The following is an 11,129-nucleotide window of genomic DNA, read 5'->3' on the forward strand; positions in this document are numbered from 1 at the left end:
GAAACGAGAATGACGGAGTGACTGGACACTCAGAAGACTGATTCCAATTGGCTTCACTACAGAGCAGGGACTCCAACATGGGCAGCACCTCTAATGCAGGAAGCAGACTTGTCTGAAATGAGCTAGCCTGATTCAGTATGAGGCACAGGTTGCCACCAGACATAGCATGGACCAACAACTAGCCCAGGCAATGGCCAGAACTACTGCAAAATAAGAAAATACTGATAGACTACAATGAGTACCCTGATTCTGGCCAGGTCTACATTTTATGAACTAGTAATTGAAGATATGCTTAGCAGTTTTATATCTTTATTTTGTAATATATTGAATGGGTGGGTGTTATAGTTTACTCTGTATACCTAATTATCCCCCCTCTTTTTTTTTTTTGGTTGTCTTTATAAAGCCTAGAACAGATAATTACTTTAAATCTTATTAAGCAAGTAACCCGAACAGTGGTCTAAGGTGGTCACTATGCCAAGGTCTGACGTGGGAAGTTCGGAGTGTGATAGTTCTTCTCTGGACGCTCCCCTTCTCGTGCCAGGCATGCAGACACAGGCCTCCAGTAGTCCAGTTATTTCCCCCCAGCCCCTGTAAAAAGCCTAGAAATTAGGATCTGTTAATGTCAAGCTTGACATCCAAACTAAGTCTTATAATGTCAAGCTTGACATCCAAACAAGGTCTCTCTAGGTCTTCCTGAGTAGCTGGCAATAGAAATGTTAGCCACCACTGTTAAATGTCCAGTTACAAATATGTACAATGCAGTATAAACACATACTCCTCAGAACTTAAGTGATCATCCTGTCTGTGTTTTATTCAGCAAGTCACTATCTGTTTGGCTGAGGCCCACTCTGGTGAAGTCACCATCCTAGCAGTCATTTATCTGGGTGGTCATGATAAATTTACATAACTTTTCTGGGCCTTTATTTCATTATCTATAAAATATTGATTATGATCTACTTACAAGTTATGAGCATAATGGCTAGAGTGGAATTACAGAAGTGTTGGAGCACAGTATTTGATTGATTGCTACTGATAGTCCTTTCTGGCCTAAAAGACACATATAATAATATACTAAATGTTTTTGTAAGACAGGTAGCACCCATTGAGCTTAGGAAACAATACCAAACATATAGAAGATACTCATTCCCAACCATCTCCTTCTCTAACCCCCCAAATCACTCTGGAGAGTTATGTGTAGATGCAAGCTATTGTCTCTAGAAAACCACTGTTCACAAATGAGCCTCAACCCTCCTGGCCCTCACCCACCAGCATCTTGGCACAGCATCACCCTTCATATGGACTTGCCACACACTGCTGCCAGAGACCCCTTCCCTAAGGAGATGGGACAGCTTGTCTGCCGTGGATTGGCATACTGCAGTATGCACGAAGGCACCTATTAGAGACCTTTCCTGAAAAGACGTCGGTGCCAAAGATACAGCTTTTCCCAGCTTAAGGGGCAAGCAGAATGTAGGCTTGTTGATTAGCATCACAGGAAAGTCCAGTCCTCATGTCTGATAGATAGATGCATCTCTTTGCTTTGCTTTCTTCTGTTCTGTTGCCCTTTCTCAAGAAGTGACACCTTGAAGGCAGCTTCCGGTCTTAGCAAGCTCAGCAGAAGAGAGCTTCTTCCTCTATAATTCAACCAAACCCCTGTACTAGATTTCATGGTACCACACTGGGCACAGTGACCAACTCTATACAATTCAGTGAGACTAAGGAATATGTGAAATACACTATAATCACATGCTAGGCTAGGCTAGGCTAGGCTATCCTATGCCATGTTATGCTATGCTGTGCTAACTGGCCATGTTCAGGGAAGCATACCTAACCCTTGGAGCTAAATATACATATAGCATTGGGAGGCCAGTGAGTGGCAGCGTCCACCTTAATTCAGGTTCTGGAAGCTGGTGGCAGGTAATTCTCCAAAAGGAAGCCACTGCACTCATTAGAACAAACTAGAGAAGAAATCTCAGGAGGTCCCGTAAGCTAAGCTAACAAGTCCTGGAAGTATGGGAGGAGCCATAGAAGGTCTAGGCAGCAATGCAGTTTGCAGAAGTTGTCTGGTCTGCTTGTCTTTAGGTAGAGGACCACATCTTACCTGCCTGCAGAACAGCGCCTAGCGTGTCCATGGTTCATTTTCTTTATGACTCTGCACAGGACATTACATTATCTCAAGTAGATTATCTGAGGCTATAGCCACTTGACCCCACTGCCAGACAAGTGAGGTGAAGAGACGGATATAAGCTGAGACAGAAGGGTAGAAGGAAGTCAGGGCAGCAGACAACCCTTTTGACTGAGACATTTATTTCTCAGACAGTGTTCAGCAATTGGATAAAAATAACAGAAAAAAATTGTAAACCCCAAAGTTCATTACCAAGCCACTGTGTGAGGCTTTGACAAAAGTAGAGGCTGACAAAGTAAAAATGACCAGTAGTTCCTGGTGCAAGATGCCACTCCTCCTTGTAAGTTCATGGCCCCTCGTGTTCTGTCACCCCAACATGACTACTGGGCTCTTTTACTATGCATTAACTTTATCAAAGGCTTCTGGAGAGACTATACAAATTACAGCTACTGGTCTCTTTTATCGGAAGCCTCATTTTAAAGACTTCTTTCAGGTTCAAGAGGGTTAATCTCCCCCACATCAGAGGCTTGCTCCCCTCAAATTATGCCCGTCCCATTGCTTCATTGACGCCTGTGTGATTCCTTTTACTTCTTGCAATTCCTTTTGCCGTGTGCATCCCAGCCCCTACACTGAGGAGTTGTGTCTTCTGTCTCTAATTCCCAAGGCTAAGCCATCTTTTCTTCAGCATCTGCAGAGTGTAATAAATGTGGCTTACATGACAAGACAGTTCTGACAGGTTTGGCCATGTCTGCAAAACCAGCTTTTCAGGGTCAAGTGGTTTCGTACCAAACTGACAAAAAAAAAGGCAGGAAAATCAGTTTTTTATTCTAATCACCCATTAAAAGTCATCCAAGGAGAATTTTACAACAACTGTGCCTCAGCCTTACCCTCAACTAATTAAACACAAACCTCCAGGGTTGAGGCCTAAGTCCAAGAATTTTCTTTTGAGCATGCAGCCAAGATGTGCACAGCTACACAGAAGATGCTGGGACTCTCAGGGCATTGGCTTGAATTTCTAATTCATCTTCCGGCTGCTGACACCTGGAGAAGACGTCTGCAAAGGTCTGAGGGAGTGGATATCCCACTCACTGGGACTTTTGTACCTGAGGATGGTGAGCCTGTAAATGAAAGGCTCCCAAGGGTGGCTCCAAAAATGCCTGAGTCTCTGATGTTTGTGAGGATAAAAAAAAAAAAAGGAGTCACAAAGGGGGACAATGACAACAAAACATGATGGATACAAAGAAGAGAAATAAATAAAAGATCAGACCATGCTAAGTAGCCAAACCTTGAAGAGGGTTTTTGCTGGCCAAACTTCTGCTTCTTACCTGCATGCCCTTGGGCAAATATATTACCCTCCATTGCCAAGTTCTCTCGATTGAAGAGTGACACATGCTTCTTGTCGCTCAGAAGATCTTTTACAGAAACAATAGGCGTGGGGAAACACATAAAGCTAATTGTTGATCTAGAATGGCCAAATGTCAACGCAGCCAACAGAGGAGGTACAGCCTCTGCTGCAGGCTGCCTTTACTCTGCTCTCTGTCATTTTAATTCTGTCATTTAAGGGAACAAAAGACAAAATCCTGAAAATGTACCCCAGCTGGGGAAAGGATGTGTTACAACTCCCTTTGTGCGGCTAAAGATAAATGCTCAGGAAAGTAAGTCGATCAGAGCTGTTCAGAACTGAAATGTGTTCAGCATAAATTAGAGGCCCAAGAGTCTTCACAGTCTGTTAAAAAACAAAGATGGGGGAGGGAGGCAAAAGCCCCACATGCTTTCAAACATTACTCTAGATCTACTGATATGTGCCTGCGTTTGTTTGTTTGTTTGTTTGTTTGTTTGTTTGTTTGTATATCAAAATTTCTCCTTTGGTATGCAGAACAAGAAGCTAACAAGAGAAAGTGGGGTGCAAGGGGAGGTATTAAGCATTGCAGAGACCCCGGGCCCTGCAAACTGGCCCACAACAACTGATGAGTTCCCTGGAGGGACAGGTCAGAGCCAGCATTCGGTGCAGCTTGGTGATTATTTTCCTGCATTCCTGATTAGTCCAGTCGTGGAAGAGGAGGAGACTTAAGCCTCTGGGTGACTTTCCCTTTCAGAAAGGCAGAACCTAGGAGGCAGTCAACTTAGCTTTTGGGAGCCTGGGGAGCTGGCCAGAAAGATGGTATTTTGGTTCTAGAAGGCACGGTGAGCATAGCAGGCTCCCCTGTCGGGGGGATAGCAAAGACAGAGACCAGGAAGTTATGGCCTAAAGATAACGATGTGCTTCCATGAAAACCTCCCTCCTGGGTTTGCTCTATGGCTGCCATCTTTTCTCCATTCTTTCCTTCCCCTATCCACCATTTCTGTATCGGTTACATGCCGGTCTTGCTAAGCGTGACCCAGCAGCCTGGCCCATATCTAAAGGTGGAGTTGAGAAGACTTTCTTAAAGTGTCCGCTGAGCTGAATATTGAAGAAATGAGTAAGCAGGGGTTGGGGGCAGGGATAGAGCAAGTGCACTGCAGAGGGAGAGTGTGCAAACTAGATCTAACCAGGATGGTCATTCCCCTGTGGCTGGAGTGTGACTGCAGACAGAGAAACCAGGCAGAGAGAGGGCTGGGCAAATCAGGAAGGATGCTTCAGCCTGTTACAGAGCTCAGGTTTTTATGCAAGGGTAACAGGGAGCCATTGGAAAGCCACCTCCATTAGTTTTCTATTGCCATGACAAAACATCCTGACCAAGTCAGCTTATGGAAGAAAGATTTGCTTGGGGACTCGCAGTGGTGAGGGTGAGTCCTGACCATCATGGTGGAGAGCATGGCAGGAAGCAGACAGGCATGGAGCTGGGTCAGTAGCTGGGAGTTTACATCTGATCCTCAGCAGAGAAAGAACGTTAGAAATCCCATGACTCTTTTGAAATCTCAAAGACTAATCCAGTGGCAATCCTTCTCCAATAAAACAAAACCCAATCCTTCCCAAACAGCTACACCAACTTGGGACCAAGCCATTCCCATTCAATCCACCGCAGCAACTTTAAGCAAAATGAGTATCTAAGAGCGGCCGAGTAAAGGAGAGAGTGGAGGACAGAAAATGGAAACAAGGGAGCTAATTAGGAATGTCATATAGAAAGCATGGGACCTTAAGACAGAATAAGAGAGCAGAGTAGAGGGGCCAGGGGACACTTGGTGAAATACTGAATATAGGAGAGTCAGAATAAAAGGGGCCCGAGCTGAGCCGTTTCTCCACTGAAAGAAGGCAGATAGTGCTGAAAGACAGAGATGTCCTGAGGAAAAGTGTGACTGGGCGGACGACAGCAACTTCAGATTTTGTGTTAGCCGCAGGCTGGTTTCCATCAACAGGTGAATTTGAGGGCCTTGAAGAGAGGCTTAAGAAAGGCAAACAGAATCCCTGAGAGCCAGATAGGCAAGAACATTTGTGAAATAAGACCTGGCCAAGGCCAGTAATCTGGCTGTAGGACCAGAGGGCTTCTAGAGATGGAAGCTGAAGCTGGATAAGAAAGGAAAAGATATCCCATCAGACAGCCAGACGTGCCGCCATGGTAACCATCACTGGACACACAGCAGGTGGCATGCAGGCTGGGCTCTGAGTGAGTGATGTCTCCCACAACTGGCCCCATTTCTCCAATAAATAGACTCACAGGGCTTGAAGATCTGCCCCAAGGCAAAGCTTTGACAAGAAGAAGGTAAGTTTTTCGCATCCTTTCATCTGACTACAGGGCACACACCCTTAACTCGTGTGCTCTAATATCAAGGTCTGAGAACGAAGACCCCTTCTTGTTTTCTGCTCTATGCCCAGAAAGGAGATGAGTTTTCAAACACAAACACAGTAAAAGAAGAATCTTAATGATTTGGAGGCTTAGAAGAAAAGATCATTAAAATCACACCAGAAAAGACACCATCCAGTCACAGCCTGCCTGTGCTGGGGGCAGCAAGGACATCACGGAGACCTGAAGCCAGGCAGTCCCATCCTTCCTTCTACATCTGACAAATTCATGCCACGTGAAAAAGAATTGAGCTGGATGGGTGGTCCAGGAACTGGGGAGCCTCAACTTGAAGGTAAGATAGAACATTACCAAACCAGCTTGTTTTCCTCATTGAATCATTAAAAATGTCACACAAACACACACACACACACACACACACACACACACACACACACACACACACAAAACATTTTTAAAAAGACACAAAGGATTTCAGATCCTCGTGTACCCAGTGGAAATCTATGCAGGTCTGGCTTTGTTTCCCACAGTTTTCAATGTTTAGATACGGGCTTAGTGAGAAGGGTCATTCTGAGGGGACCAGCACACAGGAAGAGCTGTGTTTTCCTCTTGGATTCCACACAGCTCACTGGATCCTGTCAACTCTGGAATGGCTGCATCTCCCCTACTCCATTCCTCCCTCCCACTCACTCTCCTTCCCCCTAACCCCACGCCTCACACACACACACACACACACACACACACACACACACACACCCCTAGCAGAGCGTTATTGCCTTATTGAAGAGTGCAGCGAAGCATAAAACAAATGCAGAAAGCGACAGACAGCACAAGCATTTGCCCAATTAGCAATAAGAAAATTACAAGCACCGGTGGTGACCACTCATGTTGAACAATGTGCTCAGCAAAGAGCCTTGTTACCTGTCCCTCTGATCTGGGTCTCGCTCATGCCATCACTGACCAACCTGCCTTCCCCAGCATTTTAACGCCATGACCCTACTCTCACGGTGTTAATTCAGGGCATGGAGCCACTGGTAGTTTTGATCCAGACACAAGCTACTGACCTTTTCAGAAGTAGCCCGTGCTCCATTTTAATATTTTTAAAATCCAGATATGACTTCGGATCAAGGCAACAGTAGTGACATTCCCATGGCCTCTGAACAGCAAACTTGCTGGTGGCTGCTCAGACTGTCATCATTTCAACTGAATTAAATGCATGTTTTCAAGACGGGTGCTGAGGTTCAATGACGCCAAGCTGTTCTTCTGCATATTGGCATTCAATGAGCCATTTTGTCTGAAAAAAAAAAAACAAACTAGAGGACTAGGTATAAATCTGAGCGTCTCGACATGCTAAGGCGGCCGTTATCTCTAGAGTAAAAGAGGCTAAGAAGAAAGGAAAGGCCAGGAACATAGTGAAAGGGTCCCGCCCAGAGCATATTAGGACCTTACATTTTGAACTTTACAAATATTCAGTGCAATGAAGTACAATGGAAGGACATGCCGTTAAAAGTCTTTAAGAAGCGGAGTCTCGAAAATCGAATAAAAAGTATTTAAATGACTACTTGTGGCCTGAAGAACGGTGTCCTAAGAGGATGTTGTCGTAACTCCATGGTTATTCATGCAAGATCAGGCTAGAGTGGTGCAAATAGAAACAGAGACAAGTGGCCACATCAGAGACACGTTTTATTACTCTGGAATGCGTAGGATATGTGGGCAGAAGAAGTATGGTGAATGTGTGGAAACGAGAAACGAGGTGTGACTCCCTAAGTTTGGGTGGAAACACAGGACTCAAGAGAACACTTGGACAGATGAGAGTCTGGGGTTCAGAGGAATGAACTGGGAAGGACCTGTGTTTTAGGAGGCCACACTTAGGGGGGGGTTATGTAGCAGCATTGATTTTAAAATCATAGGATTTCATATCAGATAATATTATGTATAAATCTGGGTGTGGTGCTCCACACCTGTTATCCTAGCACTCAGGAGCCTGAGACAGGAAGACCATGAGTTCCTGGCAAGTCTATAGGAATGAGATCATAAAATGATATGACACCAGGCTCTATGGAACAGGGAAATTCTGTAGGAGTCTCAGGCAAAAGATGTCAGCCAAAGACAGTAATAAACAAACAACAAACAAAAGCAGTAAAGGGAAGTGATGTTTCAAAGCATGAGCCACCAATGATAGCAAAATCATCTAAGACTTCAAGACATTGCTGACAGGATGAAGCTTGCCCTGTCATTAGTCACCATGGCAAGAGCCTCTTCAGTAACCTGGTACGAATAGGGACTAGATTGGGGAGGCTGACTGATCAGGGATTAAGCCACAAAGCAATGAAGACAAAATATGGAGACAACGTTTGCTTGCCATCAGCTAGGAAGACACTAGAAAATGCAAGAAGAAAAGAACAATAACAATTGAAATAAATAACCAACTTATTTGAGCATCTACTAGGAACCATTAATAATCTCTTACCTCTGTAAAAAAAAAAACACACACACAGTAGACATTATTTACTATATCACTAAATTTGCAGAAATTCAATGAAGATTACGTAGTGTATAAGTTTAGTATATTAAGTTGTCTATGCTGTATAACAGAATTTTCAGCTTAATAAATATACATTTATTCTTGCAGATTCTGTGGGTCAAGAAGCCAGGAATGGCTGAGCGAGGTCCTCAGAAAAGCTGTAATCACAGTGTCAGAGATGGGTTCTTGTCGGCAACGCAATTATGAGATTGCAACTTCTAAACTTCTTCAGACTGACGGTAAACTCTATCCCCTGTGGCTGTGAAATCAGCCAGACAGCTAAGGACGGAGTCCTGTGTAATGTAAGTAAGACACTGCAGAAGTGACCTCACTGTTAACACATAATGTAATGTAATCACAAGAGTGACATATTCTGTGGCTTAGAAATCAGGCACAGGACTCAACTGCTCTCAAGGGAAGAAGGCTGTACAGCTGCATGCAAAGACTCTGACACATTTAATGTAATGAAAGAACAATTCTTTCTTAATTCCAATACCAAGTCTTTATTTGACCATGCAGGTTCACAAATCTGAACAAATTTTCTACAAATGTGGGAGCCTTCTGAAAAAGAAGCCATAACCCACCATAAGCCATAAGGTTACTAAGTACTCTGTCACTCAAGATGCCCATGGTTGTCAGACCACCACTGAAGACACACCTGAGATGTATGGTTAAGAGGTTGGACCAGGCAAAACGACGAGGACGAAGTTACTTGGTTTGATGACATTGTTCCTCAACTTTACAGTTCTAATTTTTAAAGGCATCTCACAGGATCAAAAAATTTTACAATCAAGAGGAATCTCCAAGATGAAGTTCAGAGTTCAGTCCTTACACTTCGATAAGGAGGTCAGGTTGTTTCCTACCCAATACGAGTCGGGGGGGGGGGGGGAAGTAACAAAATATACAATAAACACGCCCTATTTTAATTATTTATCACTTTGCTGTGGTAAAATCCCTAAAGCACCTTGACGAAGCAGAGGCTTATTTTGGCTCACAGGGGGCTACAGTACATGGCAGGGAAGCCATCATGTCAGGAGTTTGACAGAGACGCTTGCACTAGTGTTCAGTTCTTTTTCTCCTTTTTAATTCAGTCCAGGACTCAGGTTCATGGAACGGTGTCACCCACAGCTAAAATGGGCCTTCTCACTTCAGTAAGCCCCGAATAATCTCCCATGGGCAGACCCAGAAGCTAACCTAAGCTAGAACAATCCCTCCCAGGCATGCCAAGAGGCTAACCTAATCTAGATAATCCCTCGCAGCCATGCCCAAAGGCTTATCTCCTAAGTGATTCTAGAGCCTGACGTGTTGCCAGCAAGTGTTAACCATTGTGCGCCCTGTCATGAAATTCTGTTTAAAACACCCCCAGCTATGTAGCAGCTCTAGGACGGGGTGCCTGTTTTGAGAGCAGATGAAGAGCTACGAACTGGACCAGTGGACATTCTGGGCGTCAATGCTCAGTCCACGGTTCCTTTATCCTTTAGCTCCCCATACATTCAGCCAGGAGCTGCTAAAGTGAAGTTACTCCTTGGCCAAGTCTGAATGGAACATGAATCCCTGAACTTCTGACAAGCCCCAGGTTGTAGATGATCCTCAGCCCTCATCTGATAGCAAGAATCTGATGGGACAATTAGGTAAATGTGTCTTCAAATGGCAGCCCTGTCTTCTGTCTTCCTCCACCTTATTGTGCCACATGCTCTCTAAAACTAGAGCAGCAGGAGGCCAGTGGCAGTTTGAGAAGAGAGAGCCTGTGACTTCTGGATGCTGACCCTCTCCTATCACAAGCACAGCCTGAGAAGGGAAGCCACCTTAGAGTTGACCCAAAGAGTTGATCTGCTGTTTATTACCCTCAACTCACATTCGCTGACCTCCTTTTGCAGGGAATGCAAAATGACTTTGCCTCCCCCTGCAAGACTCGAATAATAGAGATTGGTACACTATTAACCAGGAACTTGGCCTTGATTTACATAATATAATAGGACAGGTTTTAATGCTGAGTATGAAAACAAAGTGGACATGGGCAGGAAAGAAGCTACCAGAAGGAGAAATAGGGATGAAGAGAGTAGAGGCAAGAATTAGGAGGTGTCCTAAGATGTCATTGCTCCTTCAAGGTGGCAAACAGACCTACCCTGGGTAAGAGTTAAGTCATAGGCATGTTAAATCCATACTCCTTCAAAGGCATTTCATCCATAAAACCTTCCATCCTCGGTCTCCATCTATATGAGTCCTTTGGTGACTTCAAAAATGTCGGAGGCCAGGATATAAAGCCACCGACTTCCAAATATAAAAAAAGAAACTGGGGGTTGGGGATTTAGCTCAGTGGTAGAGCACTTGCCTAGGAAGCGCAAGGCCCTGGGTTCGGTCCCCAGCTCTGAAAAAAAAAGAACCAAAAAAAGAAACTGGAAAAATACAAATTAATAGATACTTATTGCTAAAATGTAACAGCATTTTAACCTTGCTAACTGCTCAACTTCGTTTTCCTGAGGATTTTATTACATCTGAACTCTATTTGCGGCTTCTGCTCACCTTGCAAAATCTTCTGAGCAAACAGGATGATTGCCAAGAAATCATAGAAAATTGCCAATTAAGTAAGTTTCCAGTGGCCGGTTATTTCTAACCGATCCAACAAAACTCTGTTTCCTACTTTACAGGAAAACATGGTTTTTAACTCAGGCTTTATGTGCATATTAACATGAATAGCATGATGTGAGATCCGAGAGCTGGTCGTGAACTTGCGATGTGGCGGGCCTTTGTGGAAAACTACCAA

General features: G+C 44.3%; 1 long non-coding RNA gene across 2 annotated transcripts in view; it reads right to left on the reverse strand.

The window, feature by feature from the left end:
* The window catches only part of LOC102553663 (uncharacterized), a 57,919-nt gene that overhangs the window by 19,449 nt on the left and 27,341 nt on the right, over positions 1-11,129 (reverse strand). For both annotated transcript variants that reach the window (XR_015627948.1, XR_015627949.1), the window contains one exon: positions 6,906-7,135. This is a non-coding gene — a long non-coding RNA (uncharacterized LOC102553663). The remainder of the gene's footprint in view (positions 1-6,905; positions 7,136-11,129) is intronic.

This window comes from Rattus norvegicus, chromosome 8 (genome assembly GCF_021556685.1).
Source record: "Rattus norvegicus strain SHRSP/BbbUtx chromosome 8, alternate assembly SHRSP_T2T, whole genome shotgun sequence".
Taxonomy (NCBI): Eukaryota; Metazoa; Chordata; class Mammalia; order Rodentia; family Muridae; genus Rattus; species Rattus norvegicus.